The 18406-nt window shown below is 35.0% G+C and overlaps 1 long non-coding RNA gene across 1 annotated transcript; it reads left to right on the top strand.

Moving 5' to 3' along the window:
• The first annotated feature begins 160 nt into the window (after positions 1-160).
• LOC129146474 (uncharacterized) lies at positions 161-15057 on the top strand. The gene is made up of 3 exons (XR_008553251.1): positions 161-186; positions 13213-13294; positions 14954-15057. It is a non-coding gene; the product is annotated as an uncharacterized LOC129146474 (long non-coding RNA).
• Positions 15058-18406: the final 3349 nt, after the last annotated feature.

Genomic DNA, 18406 nt, shown 5'->3' with positions numbered 1-18406 from the left:
TGTCTCACTCCAGGACTCGCGGGGACCCTATAAGGATCCCCAAGATCTGGCGAGATCCGGCTTCCTCTGGGAAAAGCAGTGGCAGCTGCTTTTGACAATGTGAATTGTCCCAAAACTTCAGAACTGAGGCGGGCGTTGTCTGAGGAGCCTTATCCTGGACCGGATGCCCTGGGAAGCGGCGCTGAGGTAACAAGCTGAGTCCCGGCGGGCGGAGAGCCAGAGAAGCAAAAGTGCTTGGAAACGGGAGTGAGGCAAGGCCGGAGGGCCAAGTGACTAAGAAGGTCACAGCTCTGTGAAAAGCTGTTGTAGGGTCCTGCAGGACAACTTCAGAAAGCTGCTGTCCCCACTCAGCCTTTCTGAAGGGAATGAGCCTTTAAAAAAAGAATTTATTTGCCTATTTTCCCCTCGCTTTTGGTCTTACTGTTGCGTGGGTAACTGCCCACAGCTGCAGGCCGCGTGCTTCCTGGCGCCAAGTGTCTCAGGAACAAGCAACAGCCGGGGTTAGAGGCCGCACGCTTGTGTCCGGGGGTGCCAGAGGGCCTTTGGGTGCCTGGGGATCGCATTGGGCTCTGTAGCAGCCGCCTCTGGCCTCAGGGCCCCGGGCAGGCCTGTGAGCGTCGTCGCGGCGGGTCCAGGGGGTGCGGGACTGAAGGCCGCAGCTGCTGTGCTGGTAGTGCTGGGAGACGTTTCTCGTTTTTCTGTTTTATTTTGCTTATTCACATTGTCAACGTTTAAGAGCTCTTTCTTGGTGTCTCCTCCTTTCTCGGAGCATCCTGTTCTCGTTTTAAGGCTCTGGTGCTTTCTGAAGAGCCATGACTGTAAGTTCGATTTGCCAGGTTTCTGCCGCGGGAGGCGGCGTGCGGGTGGTTGAGAGGATGGACCCTGGATGTCAGTCGCAGCCCGGTTTCGGCTTTGTGTGTCTGGGAACTTGTCTGTGTTTTAGGTTTTCTTCAGTAAAATGCCTACTATGCAGAAATGCAGCATTGCCAAACTATCAGTTTCTTAAACTTAGCAAAAGTATTAACTTATTTTGTGACGCTAATGATACGTGTTTTTTTTTTTTTAAGATTTATTTATTTATTTATTTATTTATTTATACAAGCACTGGGTACAGTCAGAAGCGCGGGAGGGTGAGAGAATTCACCAGAGCCAGAGCAGGGAGCAGAGCAGGCAGAAGGACCGAAGTACACTGCTGAGGGGAGCAGTGGGCGGCAGGAGAGGTCTGCGCGCCATGTGGGACCCTCCTCCGGTGGCCGGGGAACAGCCAGGGATCGAACCGGCGCTGCAAAGGCTGCGGGCAGCTCCTCAACCCAGCGCTCAACCCCTGCGCCACGGGGGAGGCCCAATGATATGTTTTTTTTACTCGAGCTAACTTACCTCTAAGTACTAAGAAAGAAAATGGGTTTTCGTTTTGAAAACATCACTCTAAAATTGTGCCATTTAATCTTGTTAGAATGTTAAAAAACTGAAGATGGACTCTGAGCTTTAAGTGAAATAATGTTTGTAGCATAAAGTTACATAGCTTTGACATCAATAATAGACCAATAAATAAACTACCTTAAACGCTTTAGTATAAATGAGAACTATTAACGGCTATGTCAGTGTGGAACTTAATACCTGGTACATACAATATTATTAATAATCGATGATTAGGCTTGTAATATTTAAATAGCATGGTTTGTCCCCATGTTTCCCAGAACAGCTGAATATGCTAACATTAACAATGTAGCTGGATATGCTAACATTAATAATGTTAGCATATTAACAATGCATATAACATTAACATAGATAACATTAACAATGTTAGCATGCATATTCAGCAATTCTGGGAAATATTGTATGTCAAGTTCATTATCTTTTGTTCTCTCTTCACCTTGTCTTAGGTTGGGATAGCACTAGGTGGGATACATAGAAGTGGCCCAGGATTTGGTAGTCCTTTATCTTTTTTCTCTTCTTTCCAAACTTTGATAAAGGTTTGTAAGACCTAGTGACACCTCTACTAACATGTTTTTATACTTTTCATTTTTTGAGTCTGCTTTGTTTTTCTGCCTTTCAACTTCTTTGCCTATCTAGAATTTTCAATTCAGTTTATATAAATCTCTTCCTTGAAATCTTGTCATTTTATCAGCAGCAGTTTTCCTTTTTTCTGCCTTTCCCTTATGTCCTTTTAAGTCTGTTTTTTGTTCTCCATGGTGTGACTTACAGCAATTTCAGTTTAAACAAAATCTTTACAGAAGTTATGCACTTGATAAAGCAATCAATTAGTTGTGTGATTACAAGTAGAATGTTTTTATTACTTTAAAATTATGTCCTAAAATTTTTTAATTGATATGCAGTTGACCCTCTAGAATTGAGGGTAAAGAATCATTGCAATATTTGGTAAAAATTTTTGTATATATTTTGTGGAATTTTTTTGCATAATTCTAGAATTACTTGTGGTTTATTATAGATTCTTTACTTTTATTGACTCAAAAATGGGAGAATACCTTTTAAATTTTTTCCTCTGAAGTAACAGTCTATATCTGGGCTACCTACAAACCCAGAAGAGGAGGAGAAGAACAAATGGGGAAATAATTCTTCAGTACACAAGCTCTATGACTTAAAAATGGAGTAAGAACTTCCTGCCCCAGTGTTAGGAGATGGGCAATAGTGCTGCATATTTCTCTATTCAGTTAGATTGTGTAACTTTTTATGGTATCATATGTTTTTCTGGCTTGAATTAGGACTTTCAGAGTTTTGCCAAACCAGTTTCCTTTACACTAAGTTATAGTCAAATTTTCCACTAAAGATTCATGAAAAGAGCACTGATGAAAAGTCAGGGTAAAGAGATTTTTAAAGCTAACTTTTCTTCTGATGTGTGGCCTTAGAAACCATTGTTCATACCACACCTCCATTTCCTACATAATTCATATGCTTGGAAGGTAGAAAGAACTTTCTGCAAAATAGTGAGTTTCCTGTCATTGACGTATTCCAGCAGACTTTTGAAAACCTCTTCTAGAATTTTTATGTAGTAAGAATATTTAAACCCCGCCCCCCCCCCCCCCCGCAAATCTCTCTGAATCCTGAAACTCGATGATTTTGTGTTTTAGTTTTATGTTAAAAAAGGAGGGTGACAAGGAATGAGGAAAGGAATTAACATAGATATTCAGCCTTGTGTGGACTTCCGCCTTGGTCTTTGGAGTTACCTCAGGCTTCCTGAGATTGTGCTCTGCCTGTCCAGTCTGTCTCCATACTTAGGTCCATTTTCTGGTGTAGCATATCCATAATTATATCTAAATCAAAGGCAGGTAGATACATGCCATTAGCTAGAGATGTGACCAATCAATATAAGCACAAAATTTCTTTGAATTTTTACTCTTCATTTAAAAAATATGGGAATTTTAAATTATACTTCATAATATATCTGTTTAATTTTAATGTAAAATAGTATTTAAAGTGTTAATTATTGGGGGTAGGAAAGGTGAACAATTTGACCCAGTCCATTTATAAGAAGATGTGCCTCTAGTTTCTTTGTATGCACAAGGCAAATGCACTCCAATTTCAGAAACTCAGGCCATTCAAGATTGAATTCTGGGTTATTATCCATGGTCTTTTCACACCTCCATGAGACCTATTTTCTCCAACATACCAGATCCTGATTCCACAGAAGGAGAGATCATATCCTGGGAGAGGTTCATATTATTTCAATAGTTCCCTCCCAGCACATTTATTCATCTCCTTTCATTTGACTCTGTGAGCTGTTTATGATAATATATTTTCATAGAATTATTTCAGAGAATTTCAGAAACCCAACTTAATCTGGATATACCTCACTGAACTAATAAAATCCTTGCCCCTGAAAAGAGTGTATTATAAGTTACATTTTGCCACAATGCATGATATGTCTTTGGAGAAGAATTGTGCATTTTATGTAATTTGTCAAGGACAATTTCAAAATGCGTAACATCATCAATCTCACTGACAACATCGCTAATGGCTTCACTCTGTAGTCAGAGTTTTGCCAAATATAAGCTAACACTCAAACCATCACACACCTGCTCCCTACCTATGGTTTCAGATGTATCATCAGTTGAAAAGACAACCAAGTTTAGGAAAAGAATTCACCCTTGAAGCATTCCTTCTCTAATTAAGTCAACAGAAATTGTTCAAGTATACCTGGGGAATTTATTACTTCAATTTTAAAAATTAAGAGGACTGCAAAGATCTGCCTTCATAACAACTACTTTTATTAATCCATGTCGCCAGCCTACTGTTGACTGAAATTGTCAAGAATTTGTGAAGTTCTCATTTTTAACAGTTTGAATGACATTTTCTAAAAGTGTTTTCTGTTGAGTTATTGTCTGAAATTTATTGATCCCTGACTGGGTGTTGGAACTCTCTTATGGTGGAAGGCTAGACAAAGCTGACATGGCTCAAAAACGCTTGAGAGACTGGTGCAGATGGCAGTTTATGGCTCTTATTGCCTCCATGGTTACTTGGAGGCAAAGAGCAAATAATAAAGTCAGAGATCAGTATCAGAAATGTATCACTAAGACAGTCACAAGGCAAGAAAATCTTGAGGCAACTGACTAGTTAACTAGTGCAGCCAGTGGTTCAAATAGCCAGTGAAAATGAAGCAAGGACCTACCACTTTGAAGAGGTTATAAGTAAGATGGTAATTCTGGCAAAGAGCTAAAAGATGAGTTCTTGCTTCCTCCTGAAGTGTAAGTCAAAACAGAAGGAGGCATCCAGTACCCATTAGGCCTCAGTTTCTTTATCTCTTTCCTATGCTCCCTGTCTACTAAGGGTGTGGCAAGGATCAAACCCAATTTTATATACAAAGTTTAATCATCATTAATATGACTTTGATAAATAATGTGAACAATATAAGTATTTTCACAAGTCATCAAAGTGTGATATAAGTGAGAAATATATGGAAAGATAGATAACCTAAAAAAAAAATCTCAAAAAATAATAACAATCAAGAAGAGGTAAGAATATTTTCTTTTTTGTGGCAGAACAAAATAGCACTAAGTATTATAGTGTGTTATTTTCTTAAAATGTACTCTGCTCTTATTAGTTTCTAACCAAAGTATTTAATTAACATCTGTGATTGCCAAGCATTTGTAATAGTTATAATTTGTGAACAAATTATCCATTGGTTATTAGTGTGTAAGTTCTAATACTTCACAAATCAGTATTTATATACAATGAAAAATCCCAATGTGAAATAATTAGATTTTTTTTTAAATACCAGGTCTCAAATTATCTATCTACATTGACAGTTTTAGCGTCTTGATTAAATATTTTATGATAATACTAGTTAAGATAAAATCTAAATACTAATTTATGGTGACATCTTTCTTTGTAAAAGATTCACAAACTGATTTATTATTAGGCTGAAACAAGTCAGTGAATACAGCCATGTCTAAAGCAATGAGATTTCCAATTTTCTTCCTCACTCCTAGTAAAACAACTTCTACTAAACAATTTATATGCAAAATGCAGTCTTTAATTTCACAAGACTCCATTTTATTTCTTGTCTCCAAGTTTCATTCTTCAATTCAACTTAGTACCTGCTATGTTCTTTATTCATAAATTTAGACCATCGTGCCCAATTATAATTTATCTTAATGACTTCACATTTGAGAAAACTTTAAACCTCAAAGATTCAGACTTAGTTGTTCTCAAATTTAATTCTTATCATCATCCTCTGTAGTTACCAAATTGATGCTGTGATTTTCCATTTTTCTAATTGTCTTTTGTTATTCTGATTATGTCTGTCACTAAATTTATTATGTTATATCATCCTGAAAGGACTTTTGTGAAAATACATGTTTGTAAATATAAAATTGTTTGATCATATTTAGTTGGGGTGGAGTGTGTTAAGGGACTACTTCAATGCTTTATTTTATAGTTACATATAACTATTCAACAATACGATTAGTAAAATAAAGCACAACAATATAGAATTTAATCTATAAATTCAGAAAATCTGAATAGTGATAGGTGAGTATTTTTGAGAATTAAGAGGATTTTTATGAGTAAATGTATTTAAGGAATTATTAAAGGGGGAACAAATGACATAGGATTTTTTATTTGTCATCGTTTGTGTTATAGGAGCATCGGAGGTATTGTAAAATAAAGAACATGGAGCCAAGAAGTTGCTATAAATAGGACAAAGCAGAGACAACATAGGCACAAGCGAAAGAAGCAATTGCTTAGGCCAGACAGCAAGATCTTATGAAACAGTGCATGACACAGGAGGTGGCAACAACTTAGTATAAATGGGAAAGAAAGATGTCTTTGCTGACAGCATTTTGGTGGGAGGGAACAAGAGAAAATAGAGAAGGATTAAGGACAGAGAGAAACCAGATGGGGATAGTATTGAGCCAAAACCCAAAATATGTCACAGACTCAAATTTTACCAGTAAACACCTATTGAGATTGAAAAATAACACAAACACCAGGAAAAAATAATTACAATAAATTAAAAAAGCAATATTAACAGGTAGCCATTAATCAGAGATACTCTTCAGGGGAGGGGAAAGGAGAGGAATCAAAACAGGGGAGGGAATGTGTTCTTACACAAGGGACTGTGGTGATGGTGCTTGGTGGTGAATTGGTGGGTGAATTGGTGGTGGGAATTTTGTAGGGACTATCACCTGAGAGGGGAAAGCATGCATTGCACAAAAAGGAAGAATGATGTAAAATATATATAAATTAAAAACACCAACAGAAAAGATAGAATTTATCCACATCAATTTAATGTACTTACATTTTATTTCATTTAGAAAACATAAAATGGATTATTCAAAAAGAGGAGGAGATATTTACAAATGATTCATAAAATATAAAGGAAGGAAGAAGCATATGCCAATCAGTGGTCAGCAGAGAGGCTATGTTGAGCATAAAACCTAGAGCTTTCTCCTAGCCATGATGAAGAAAGTGTCATAAATTATAAAAAAAAAAAAATCATTAAGTATCATCTAAAATAATTACCTATAAATATTTGGGGGATAAAATTTTCCTGGTAAGGGCCTCCCTGGTGGCGCAGCGGTTGAGCGCTGGGTTGTGAAGCTGCCCGCAGCCTCTGCAGTGCCGGTTCGATCCCTGGCTGCTCCCCGGCCACCAGAGGAGGGTCCCACATGGCGCGCAGACCTCTCCTGCGCCTGCTGCTCCCCTCAGCAGTGTACTTCGGTCCTTCTGCCTGCTCTGCTCCCCGCTCTGGCTCTGGTGAATTCTCTCAGCCTCCCGCGCTTCTGACTGTACCCAGTGCTTGTATAAATAAATAAAATAAATCTTTAATAAATAAATAAATAAATAAATCTTTAAAAAATATATTTTCCTGGTTAAAAAACATAGAAATGTGTGTGAGAATAAGGAGAATAAGGTACAGTTGATAATAACTTCAGTATTTCACAGCAAATAAATTTGCATGACTAACTTTGAGCATACCCTAAGACAAAAATCCATGGCCAACATTTCTATAAAATCATTCACAAAAATGTCATTGTCCAAATGTGTAGCTTGGTCATCTGACTTGATCCAAAACCACTGGTATTTAACAATTGCTTATGCTGAGTACTGGAATGGAGCAGAGAGTTTAGGTTGAATCTGTAGTGACTTAACCATGTCATTCTATCTAACTAATTCTTAAGATCCAAACTTACTCCCTTTTTTTCTCATTGAGGGACTTGAGTGGAATAAGGATTGGTAAAGCTATGTTACTGAAAACTGATACCCATACATTGTAAGACATTTTTGTATGAACCATCTCTTTAGGATCCATAATCCTAGAACAATACCAGGGGATGATGCATGCACATCTTTTTTCCAAACATGTCCCCTTCACAGTATGCAGGATATTCACATAAACCTCACACTGTAGCCTGTCTCTTCTGATCTATAAATGATGAGTACTATTTAGTCAAAATGGGAAGCAAGACATTAAGACATGGCTAAGTCAACATGACATATTTTTTACCATTTTTTTTATTTTTTACATCATTGTTCATTTTTAAACAATAGTTGCTTCCCCCTCCCCCTTCAGGTGTAGTCCCCATACAGTTTCCTTCACCAATGCACCCATGCACCATCATCTCAGTCCCCTGTGCTCCTCTCTCCCTTCCTCTGATCCCTCTCCCTCCTCTTCCCCTGCAGTATGTCTCAGATTTATAATTGTCCATTTTTGCTTTGTTGTGTTTTGTACTGTTATTATATTTTTACACCGATGTCTTTTTGGGTTCCCCTGTATTCCTGCTATAAGTGAAACCATCTGATATTTTTCTTTTTCCTTCTGGCTTATTTCACTGAGCATAATTCCTTCTAGTTCCATCCATGTTGCTGCAAAAGGCATGGGTTTATCTTTTTGATTGCTGAGTAATATTCCATTGTGTATATATGCCACATCTTCTTGATCCAGGCATCTATTTTTGGGCATTTGGGTTGTTTCCAGGTTTTACCTATTGTAAATAGTGCTGCAATAAACATAGGAGTGCAGGTGTTCTTTTGGATCAATGTTTTTGTGTCCTTTGTGTAGATCCTTAGGAGTGGAATTACAGGGTTGTATGGTAGCTCCATTTTCAGTAGACTGAGGATCCTCCAGACAGCTTTCCATAGTGGCTGGACCAGTTTGCACTCCCACCAGCAATGTAGGAGAGTTCCTTTTTCACCACATCCTCGCCAGCGTTTGTTGTTGCTTGTTTTTTTTGATATGTGCCATTCTTACTGGTGGAAGGTGATATCTCAATGTGGTTTTGATTTGCATTTCCCTCATTATAAGGGATGTTGAACATTTTTTCATATGCCTGTTGGCCATTTGCATTTCCTCTTTGGAGAAATGTCTTTTAAGTTCTTCTGCCCAGTTCTTGACTGGATTGTTTGATTTTGTTGAGTCATGTGAGTTCTCTGTATATAATTGTGACCGGTCCCTTATCAGTTGACTGGCGTGCAAAGATTTTTTCCCAATCAGTGGGGGTGTCTCTCTGTTTTGGTTAATGCATGACAGATTTTTTTTTGTGACTCATAAACTCACTCACATAGGAAGTCAAAATGAAAAAATCATGTATTTAACAACTAGATTATAAAGCAATAAACTCTGATGATTATACTAACTATCCTTCATTACACTTCTCATTCTCAACTGATCCTGCGTATGTGAGCTACCTCTTTCCCATCCACAGCATGTTCCCTCTCTTATTCCCTTTACTCCTATGGGGCTAATCAGCAAAGGTTTGAAGCTCACATATTTGTCCATTTTTTTCCTACAAATATTTACTATGTACCAAGCACTGTTGAAAGCACTGGAATTAATATTTTTTTCTTTCTTTTAGAATACATAATTTTTGGTGCAAAATTGTATCTTTAATCTTTTTTAACTGGTAAAGTATGTCTAATTTCAAAATCAAATCATAATGTCATATAGTACAAAAAATTAACCTATAGGAATGTTCCATATGACATAATTTAGAAAGAAATAATTGCAAAATGACAACTATTTTCAGTGTTCCAATGGACAGAACGTTCTGTCCATTCCATTAGTACCACTACTATACATTTACAAAAATGTTTCAGATACATCTACAAAGAAAATCAGTCTCAAATGTGCTCCAAAATTTGGTAAACCTGGATATGTTATAGTCACCTGTGTTTCCATTTAGAAAAATTCAATTTACTTCTTCATTTCAAAATTTTGAGTATTCTGATCAAAATAGAACAGTTAGTTCATGTTTAATATACCTCCTCTAAATCAATATGTAGCAAAAGTAAATAAAAACATAAAAGGAAAAACCCATAACATATGTCTGGATATAAATCCTATTAAAAGATTGCCTGTGCACCACAAGCAGAAGAGAAATGCAAACAGTTGAGCAGGGCTAAGGCCATGCTCACTCCAGGCTCCTTTCCTGAAGAAGGCAGTGACAGGAATTCAGGGAAGGAAAACTGAAGATATTTCATGAAAATTAGAGGACAGGAGTCAGGTTAGAACAGAGGGATTAGGTAGGACTCCTGGCAAAACAAGGTTGAAATCTGCAATTGCCCACTATCTGGGTTGATGGTTTTGTTGAATGTTTCAAAAGCAAGAGCATCAAACTTGTCTTATACATGAGCAACTGTACCACTTGCGCCTGACCTGGGAACAGATATCATATTTCTGCTGAAACCATAGACAAATGTTCCTCATTTCTGTACAGTATCTGGTTTGGAGGTGCTCTCTAAGACATTGAATGAACAAAGCTGCAAAGCTACTAGACAGTGTAAATAAAAAGAAAGGGATCTCATGCAAAATTAGGCTGCAAAGCAAAATTTTTTTTAAAATGTAAAGAATTCTTATGCTGTGAAAGTGATCTAGTCAAAAAACAACAATTGCAACATAATTTTATTACAAGTGAAAGTTCATGGACTCTGTCTAGCAAAAATTAAAAATGTAAAATTGAATGTTTAAGAAGAAAATGAAAAAATATATGAATTATTTTAGGAAAAAATATGAAAAAGTCAAATTAATTAAAAACAGAACTAGACATCCTGGGAAGTAAAAAATAAAAATCCAGTGATTGAAATAAAAAATTTAAAAATGGGATAAATTTTGAAACAGAGACAATAAAAGAGAAAATAAATTGGAAAATTTACTGAGGGATTTATCCATATCAAAGTATATGGAACAATATATTATTTAAAATGTTAAGCATAGCGATCATATACCTCCATATGCCTGGGAGAGTTCCACTTTACGTCTATTATTTTCATGTAATAATGGCACTCCCTTAAATTTCCAAAAATGTCCCAGTTTAAATAATAAATTCATAGTCATCCAAGTATTAAGAAATTCATGGAGCTGATTGAAAGAAATAGGACTGCCAAAAGAGTAGAATTTGGAGAATCACAAAGAAGCAATATTTGAAAAGAGCTGTTAATTTTCCACAATTTAATGAAGACCTGTGTCCTGAAATTTAAAGTGAACTGTAAGAATGAAAAAAATAAATTCACACATAGACTCATCATAGTGAAACTGGAAAGCAAGAATTAAGAGGCACTTTTCCCTGTTATCAGAAGAAAAGAAAGAATGCCAACAAAAATGGTAATTAAACATTAAACCAAGCAGGTTTCTCACCAGTAACAATAGACACCATAAACAATGGGGAAATATATTCAATGTAATGAGGATATGTCAATGGAGTTAGTATATTATATCCAGATAACTAGGCAATGAAAACATACTGGAAAAGAAATATTCAACCTATAATTAGAGTATATTTAGGCTCTTGGGTTTAAGAAGAAAAATAATTTCAGAAAAAAAAATATAATTTTATTTATAAATGTAGCTTCTATGTTGAAAACAGTTATTTTTATGGATATTAACAAAGAATCTAATTTATCTAAATATGGAAATGTAAAGGACTACAGCAAGTCAGTGATTTCCTATACAAAATGAATTTTTTTTGGAATTTACTTATTGAAGTAACATTACATTATAACATAAGTTTCAGGTGTGCATTATTATATGTCAACATCTGTCTATACTATATTAAGCTCACCATCGATAGTTCAATTCTATTCTTTATATAATTGACCCCTTTTATTCAACTTAGCCATCTTCCTCTTCCCCTTCCCCATTCCCTTCTAGTAATCACAAACTTTGTCTTATATCTACAAGTTTTTTTTATTTAATTCATTTATTTGGATTCTCTATATACCACATTTATGAGTGAAATCATACAATGTTTGTCTTTCTCCGTCTGACTTATTTCATTGCACATATTATTCTCTAGGTCCAACATGTTGCTGCAAATGATTGGAGTTTGTATTTTTTATACATCTGAGTAGTCCTGTGTGTGTGTGTGTGTGTGTGTGTATCTACCACATCTTATTTATCCATTCATCTATTCAGCTATTCCAGCTATCGGTGGGTTCTTAGATTGTTTCCAGCTCTTGACTATTCTAATGCTGCAGTGAATGTGGCAGTACCAAATCTCTTTGTATTGATGTTTTTTATCTTTTGGGTACCCAGAAGTGGGATAACTAAATTATATGGAATTTCTATTTTTATTTTTTTGAGGAATCTCAATAGTGTTTTCCATAATGGCTATACCAGTTATATTTCTATCAAGTATACGAAGTGTTCCCCTTTTTCCACATCCTCTCCAATACTTGCTTCCTGTCTTTTGGATAATAGTTGTTCCCATGGGAAGTTTTGATAAGTATTTACATTATTATAAGAGATTATGATTATCTTTTCATATGCTTATTGGCTATCTGAATGTCTTCTTGAAGAACTGGCTGTTTGGATTCTGTGTCCATCTTTTAATCAGGTTATTTGGTTTTGTTGTTGAAATTCATGAATTCTTTATACAGTTTGGACATTAACCCCTTGTCAAACATATGATTTGCAAATATCTTACTAGTAGAGTGACTTTCATTTTGATGTTAGTTTTGTTCCTGAGTTTCTAGAAGCTTCTTAGTTTGATACAGTCCCATTTGTTTATTTTTTGCTTTTGATTTCCTTGCCCCTGGAGTTGAATTCCCAAAGACGTCTCTAAGGTTGATGTCAAGGAGTATATAGTCTGTTTTCTTTTATGTGATGTGTGGTTTCAGGTATTACATACAGTCTTTAATCCTTTTTAAATTAATTATTTGTCAGCATGTGGCTGTCCAGTTTTTCCTATTCCATTTATTGAAGATGATTTTCTTGTTCCAAAGTATACTCTTAGCTCCTTTGACATAAATTAACCACATATGTTGGACTTGTTTCTGGGCCCTCCACTATATCCCATTAATTTGTGTGTCTGTTTTAATTCAATACCATGCTACTTTAATTACTCTTACTCTGGTGTATTCATATACTGGTTTCCTCTATGACACTAGAATATCCAACAACATAGATGAGTCTAACAACATAACATTGAGTAATAGGAGTCAGGCATAAAGCATTCATATGTTGTTATACCATTTACACAAAGTTCAAAACCAGCAAATGTAATATATAATAGGGAATAAAAGGTAGGGGATAGACTGGAAGAAGGCATAAAGGATAGTTTGGGGTGCTGGTAATCTTCAACTTCTTGGTAGGGCTATTGTTGCACAGATTTGTTTTCTTTGTGAAAATTAACTAAAGTGTATACTTATGTATGTAAATATGATTATTTCTGTATATTTGCAACACATAAAAAAATAAAGAAAAACAGATACCCAATATAGATATAGAAATAATCTTGATCACTTTCAAACTACTAGATGCATCAAAAGAAGTGAGAAGAGGAAGACAGAAAGGAAGAAAAATCAGAATATACATAATGCTTTATCAATCCCACAGGAGGTAAGAAAGAAGAGGAAAAAGAAATCAAAGAACATGTACAGTAAGCAGAAAACACAAAAGGAGGTGGTAGAAATAAATCCAAATATATATGATATCAGCATGCATATAAACAGAAAAAACTCATCTGTTAAAAGATGAGTTTGGAATAACAACAACAAATTCAGCTATATGCTGGTTAATAAAATTTGAGTATAAAGTTTTGAGAAACTCAGTATATTTTACATGGTACGTTACAAGAACAATGCCCAAAACAACAAAACAATTTTGCACCTAATAATATAACTACCTAAGAATGAAAATGCTATTTCATATGGTAGATCTATTTTTAATATTTTGAGAAACCTCCATACTGTCTTCTAAAGAGACAGGCAGGTGGTGGTTATGTGTACCCCACCAACAGTGCATAAGGATTCCTTATCCTCCATACCCTAGTCAATTCTTGTTTCTGGTCTACAGCAATACTCTTAATCACTTTTGTTTATTGTTTTTATTTTTCAGTAGCCTAAATTATTTCTCATCTATTTTCCTGAATAAAACACTAATATGTGGTGAAACATACATAGCATCATAGAATGTTGTAGTTTAAAGAAATCTTACATATTATATACTCCAACCTTCATTATACAGATAAGGAAATTAGGTTAAGTAATTTTTCTGAAATGACCAAAGCTAGTTGGTGTCAGGGATAGAAATAAAACAAATTTTCATATTCTCAATATATTGCTCTGAAATCTCTCACATTCACAAATGTTCCTCTGTGTTAAAAAGACTATTTTATTAGATTCTACTGATGACAAGTATAAAATTGGCCATTATCCATTTCTTTGGGCTGTAATGTGAGAATAAATTGCAATATTGCATGTGATATACTTCAAGAGATTTGTATGTCAATCATTTTAAATGCACAGGTAAAAAGCAAAAAAGTGAATATATTTTAAAAGATAAGAATATTTTAATTGTCTGTATTACCAAATAATTCATCTCTTCTTTATGCTGGCAATTATTTTTTTCGATACATTGCTATTATCTCCTCTAATTCCAATACCTTCCTACTTTCTGCACATAAAAATTTCCAAAAGGAAGAGAAAATTATTCTACCTTGTAATTTTGTCATCTGATTATTTTTTTGAAATTTTATCCGAATGATTCTACTGGTTTTTCACACTCCAATAGACAGCCACCTGCCACCTCCTTCATAAAAGTAATATCCCATTTAATTTTCTACTCTATATAAATAATTTCCTCCCTTGGAGGAGGGGAAAATGCATGGGGTGATATTTATCCTTAATTTTTACCAGTATTTCTGTTGAGCTTTATAGTGTTATGCTAATATAGTTTTTTGCCTTTGTGAACATTATATTTAATTCCTCCTATTTTCCTTTGAGATCATAATCCCTTCCATCTAGTAAACTTTCAGTCAAATGCTAAACTTTTATTACTTTTGAAAATGTTCTTTGCAATGTTTTCTGTACAATTATGAGACACCTAAGTGATTCTGTAATTAAGAATTTCCTAACAATGTTCTTTTAAGCCATGTAACCACTATATACCAATAAAAAAAAAGTTTGCTAATGTCATTTATCCCTACCTCTGCTTGTGGGCAAACATAAAGTAAGTTGTACTAACAGAGGAACTAAAACATATTTTCCTCTTACTCAGATGCACATGGCCTGGGAAAGATGGAAAGGACCACAAAGTGTGGCCCCAGTATTCCTAGCTCCTCAGCAGATTTTTACTGAAGCCTTGGAAAGGGACAACTTTGTTTAGAGTGATGGCCAGAGATGGCTTTATCATGAAACTGAAGAAAATTAATCCCTAGTAATATGACCAGTTATATGTCTTGGGAAAATTTGTAGAAGTTACACATTTTTATTGGAACCAGTTGAGACTATTGTCGTTTTTGATTGCAACTTCTCATCCATCATACCTCTGCTGGCAGGAGGTCCTACAGCAGCTGTGGATAATGTTGGTTTAGGGGTATATACTTATGTGGTTCATAGTCAAATCCACACATAATCAAATCACTGCTAGTTATCCTACCTAACATTTGCTTCCAAAAAAACTACCATTTCCTGTGACAATGCATCCATCATGTTACACAAAGGTAACAATCCCACAATTCCACATCCTAGAATTATGTGGGTAGTGAGCATAAATGAGGTTTGAAATATCAGGAAATATAAATTAATCTGTGGAAAATTCTTCTAATAATCAAATACATGAAATTGTGAGTGAAGATTTGACTTTCATTAACTCTCAGTCAAACCTGAAATCCTCTCCTATTTAAAACATAAGATAATAATCTGAAACAATAGGATTCACATGTAGAAGATAGTTGGTAGAGATTTTTCCAAATTTGACAATCCTAAAACTTCATGACATTAATGATAACAAGATGTGGAAGCAGAACGTTTCAGAAAAACTGAATTCTATAAATTTTGATCAGTAATGCTTAGGGAAAGACTCAACTACCTGCCTCCTATTGTCTTTATAAAAATATTATAAAGTTGATACTTCATGAAAAGATGATCAAAAGTCTATAGTTGAGAAATAAAAAGGCATCAGTTAATTTTATATATGTATGATTTTTTTTTTAGGATTTTTCTGTTTGTGGTATTAACTCTTGAAAGTTGTACTTAAATGTGACTTCTTTCTCATTCATATTTGAACTTGATTTTCTATTCATAACTAGTATTTTTCTTTAAATGGTTCACAAAAATCATATAAACTGTGGTTTCAAGAAAGCCTGGGTTCCCTTGGTAATGACACAGCTTCACTAACCTGGATGAACTTGCTAATTAGGAACAGCACTGGCAAAAGACATAAGTTAAAAAGGAAAATAGAAAATACTTTCTTCTCACACCCCACCATGCTTTGGGACTGTGTTATTTGTAAAAATGGAACTCTGAGCTTTAACAGAATAGAAATCATGGTGTTCTAAGGGAATGATGTTTTGTGTTTTGTTGAATTTATCACAAGAAAGGTGATCAAAATTGATTCATATAATGTTCTTGAAAACGTGAAGGCTTAATGCCTCCCAGCTCCATCCATGTTGCTGTGAATGGCATGAGTTTATCCTTTTTGATTGCTGAATAATATTCCATTGTGTATGTGTACCACATCTTCTTGATCCAGTCATCTATTTTTGGGCATTTGGTTTGGGATTATGTACAATGAAATAAACCAGAAAGCAAAAGAAAAATATTGGATGGTTTTACTTATAGGAGGAATGTAGGGGAACCAAATTAGGGATCAGGAAAAAAAATAATTATAATAAATTAAAAAACAGACAGAGACACTCTGCAGGGGAAGAGGAGGGAGAGGGATCAAAACAGGGGAAGGAAGAACACAAGGGACTATGGTGGTGGTGCACCAGTGAATTGGTGATGGGAATTTCACGGGAACTACACCTGAGAGGAGAAAGCATACATTGTACGAAAAGGAAGAATGATGTAAAATATATATAAAATAAAAAGGAAATGTAAAAGTCTTCAAGAGGCTTGACAATAAATGAAGACTTTATGACTTTAAGGAAATTCTGTTACACAATTTTTCCACCTTAGCTAAAACTACTTATTTAAGGTTAAAGATGCTATTGCTATGGACAAAGGGTTGAGAAAAAGAAAAATGAAAATATATTCATCACTCCTGTAACTTGGAATGGGATCTATCTAATCACAGTCTCTAAGGAAAAGTTGCTATATATTAGTTGAAAATGATGTGAAATTGTTTTAGGAGGCTTAATAGAGTAGAAACATGCTAAAAAATACTATTTTGCAGTGTGAATCGTTCATTTTAATTTTTAATTTAAAAAAAGTTAAAGCAACAAAAAATGTTCACTAGGATCACCAATTAATATTTTACCAGATGTACTCTTTCCTATTTCTATGTATTTCCTCTTCTTCCACCATCCCTACTCCAGCAGAACCCTTTGAGAATAGGTTGCAAACATCATGACACTCAGCATTAATTATCATATATCCCCTAAAGAGAAAGGCGTTTTCTGCATAACCACAACATCATGTCATAGCCACAATACCATAAAATTAGCAATCTCCAAGAAGTTCACACCAATATAGTAATACCATCAATTTTGAAATCTGTATTCCAAAATATCTCACATCAGTTTTATTTTTTCCAGAATCTAATCAAGAATCATTCATTGCAGTAGTGTTTATTTCTCCATCATCTCTTTTAATATAAAATATCCCTACTCAATTATGCTAAGTGAAATAAGTCAAAAGGATAAAGACAAATACCAGATTATTTCACTTGTGGCATATAGAAAAAACAACAACACTACACACACACACACACACACACACACACACACAAACTGACAAAACTAAACCAAAAAAACCCTAGAAATATGACTGAAGAATTGAGGCTACTAGACAAGATGGAAGTGAGAATAAATGATCTAGGGCAAAGTTACAGGTGTTTAGTGGTAGGTGGGGGTGGTAACATACATCTGAGGAGGAGGGAGCCTATGCCTCTATATCATAAAAAGTGTTGTAAACCAATGTTACCTTAATAAAGGGGAAAAAGATTCCCCCTCATAATTTTGTTGCTTTTTATGACAGACTTTTTTTTTAACAGTTCAGGCCAATAGTCTTATATACAATGTCGCAAACATCAACTTCATCATTTCTTTATAATTGAATTCATATTAAACATTTTTTGCAAGATCACTGTATAAGCATACTTTCCACTGTTTCACATCAAGAAGTACATAGAATGTTGATTTGTCCCATTACTGGTAATGCTAACATTGATTATTTGGTTATAATGGTGCTCCTCATTTGTATATATGTTAATTTTATTATTCTCTCAGGTTTCTCAAAAATATTATCCCATCAGTTATAAATAGGAATAGTTTTAATTCTTTATTTTTCCTAACACCCATCACGCCTCTACTTCTTTTTTTGTATCTGAATGCATTGTCCAGCACTCCCAATTCAGCATGAAAAATAATGAAGATAATGGGCATCCTTCTTAGGGCAATTTTTGAGACAGAAAAATGTAGTGGTGTTCCATTTTCCGCAGTTATAGTAAGTGCAATGTGCTAGAGCAATTGGCAAGTGTCCCCAGGCAGGAAACCTGCTTTATTTG

This window comes from Talpa occidentalis, unplaced genomic scaffold (assembly GCF_014898055.3).
Source record: "Talpa occidentalis isolate TD23 unplaced genomic scaffold, MPIMG_talOcc4v2.1 talOcc4.2, whole genome shotgun sequence".
Classification (NCBI taxonomy): Eukaryota; Metazoa; Chordata; class Mammalia; order Eulipotyphla; family Talpidae; genus Talpa; species Talpa occidentalis.
This window is presented reverse-complemented; position numbering and strand designations above follow the sequence as displayed.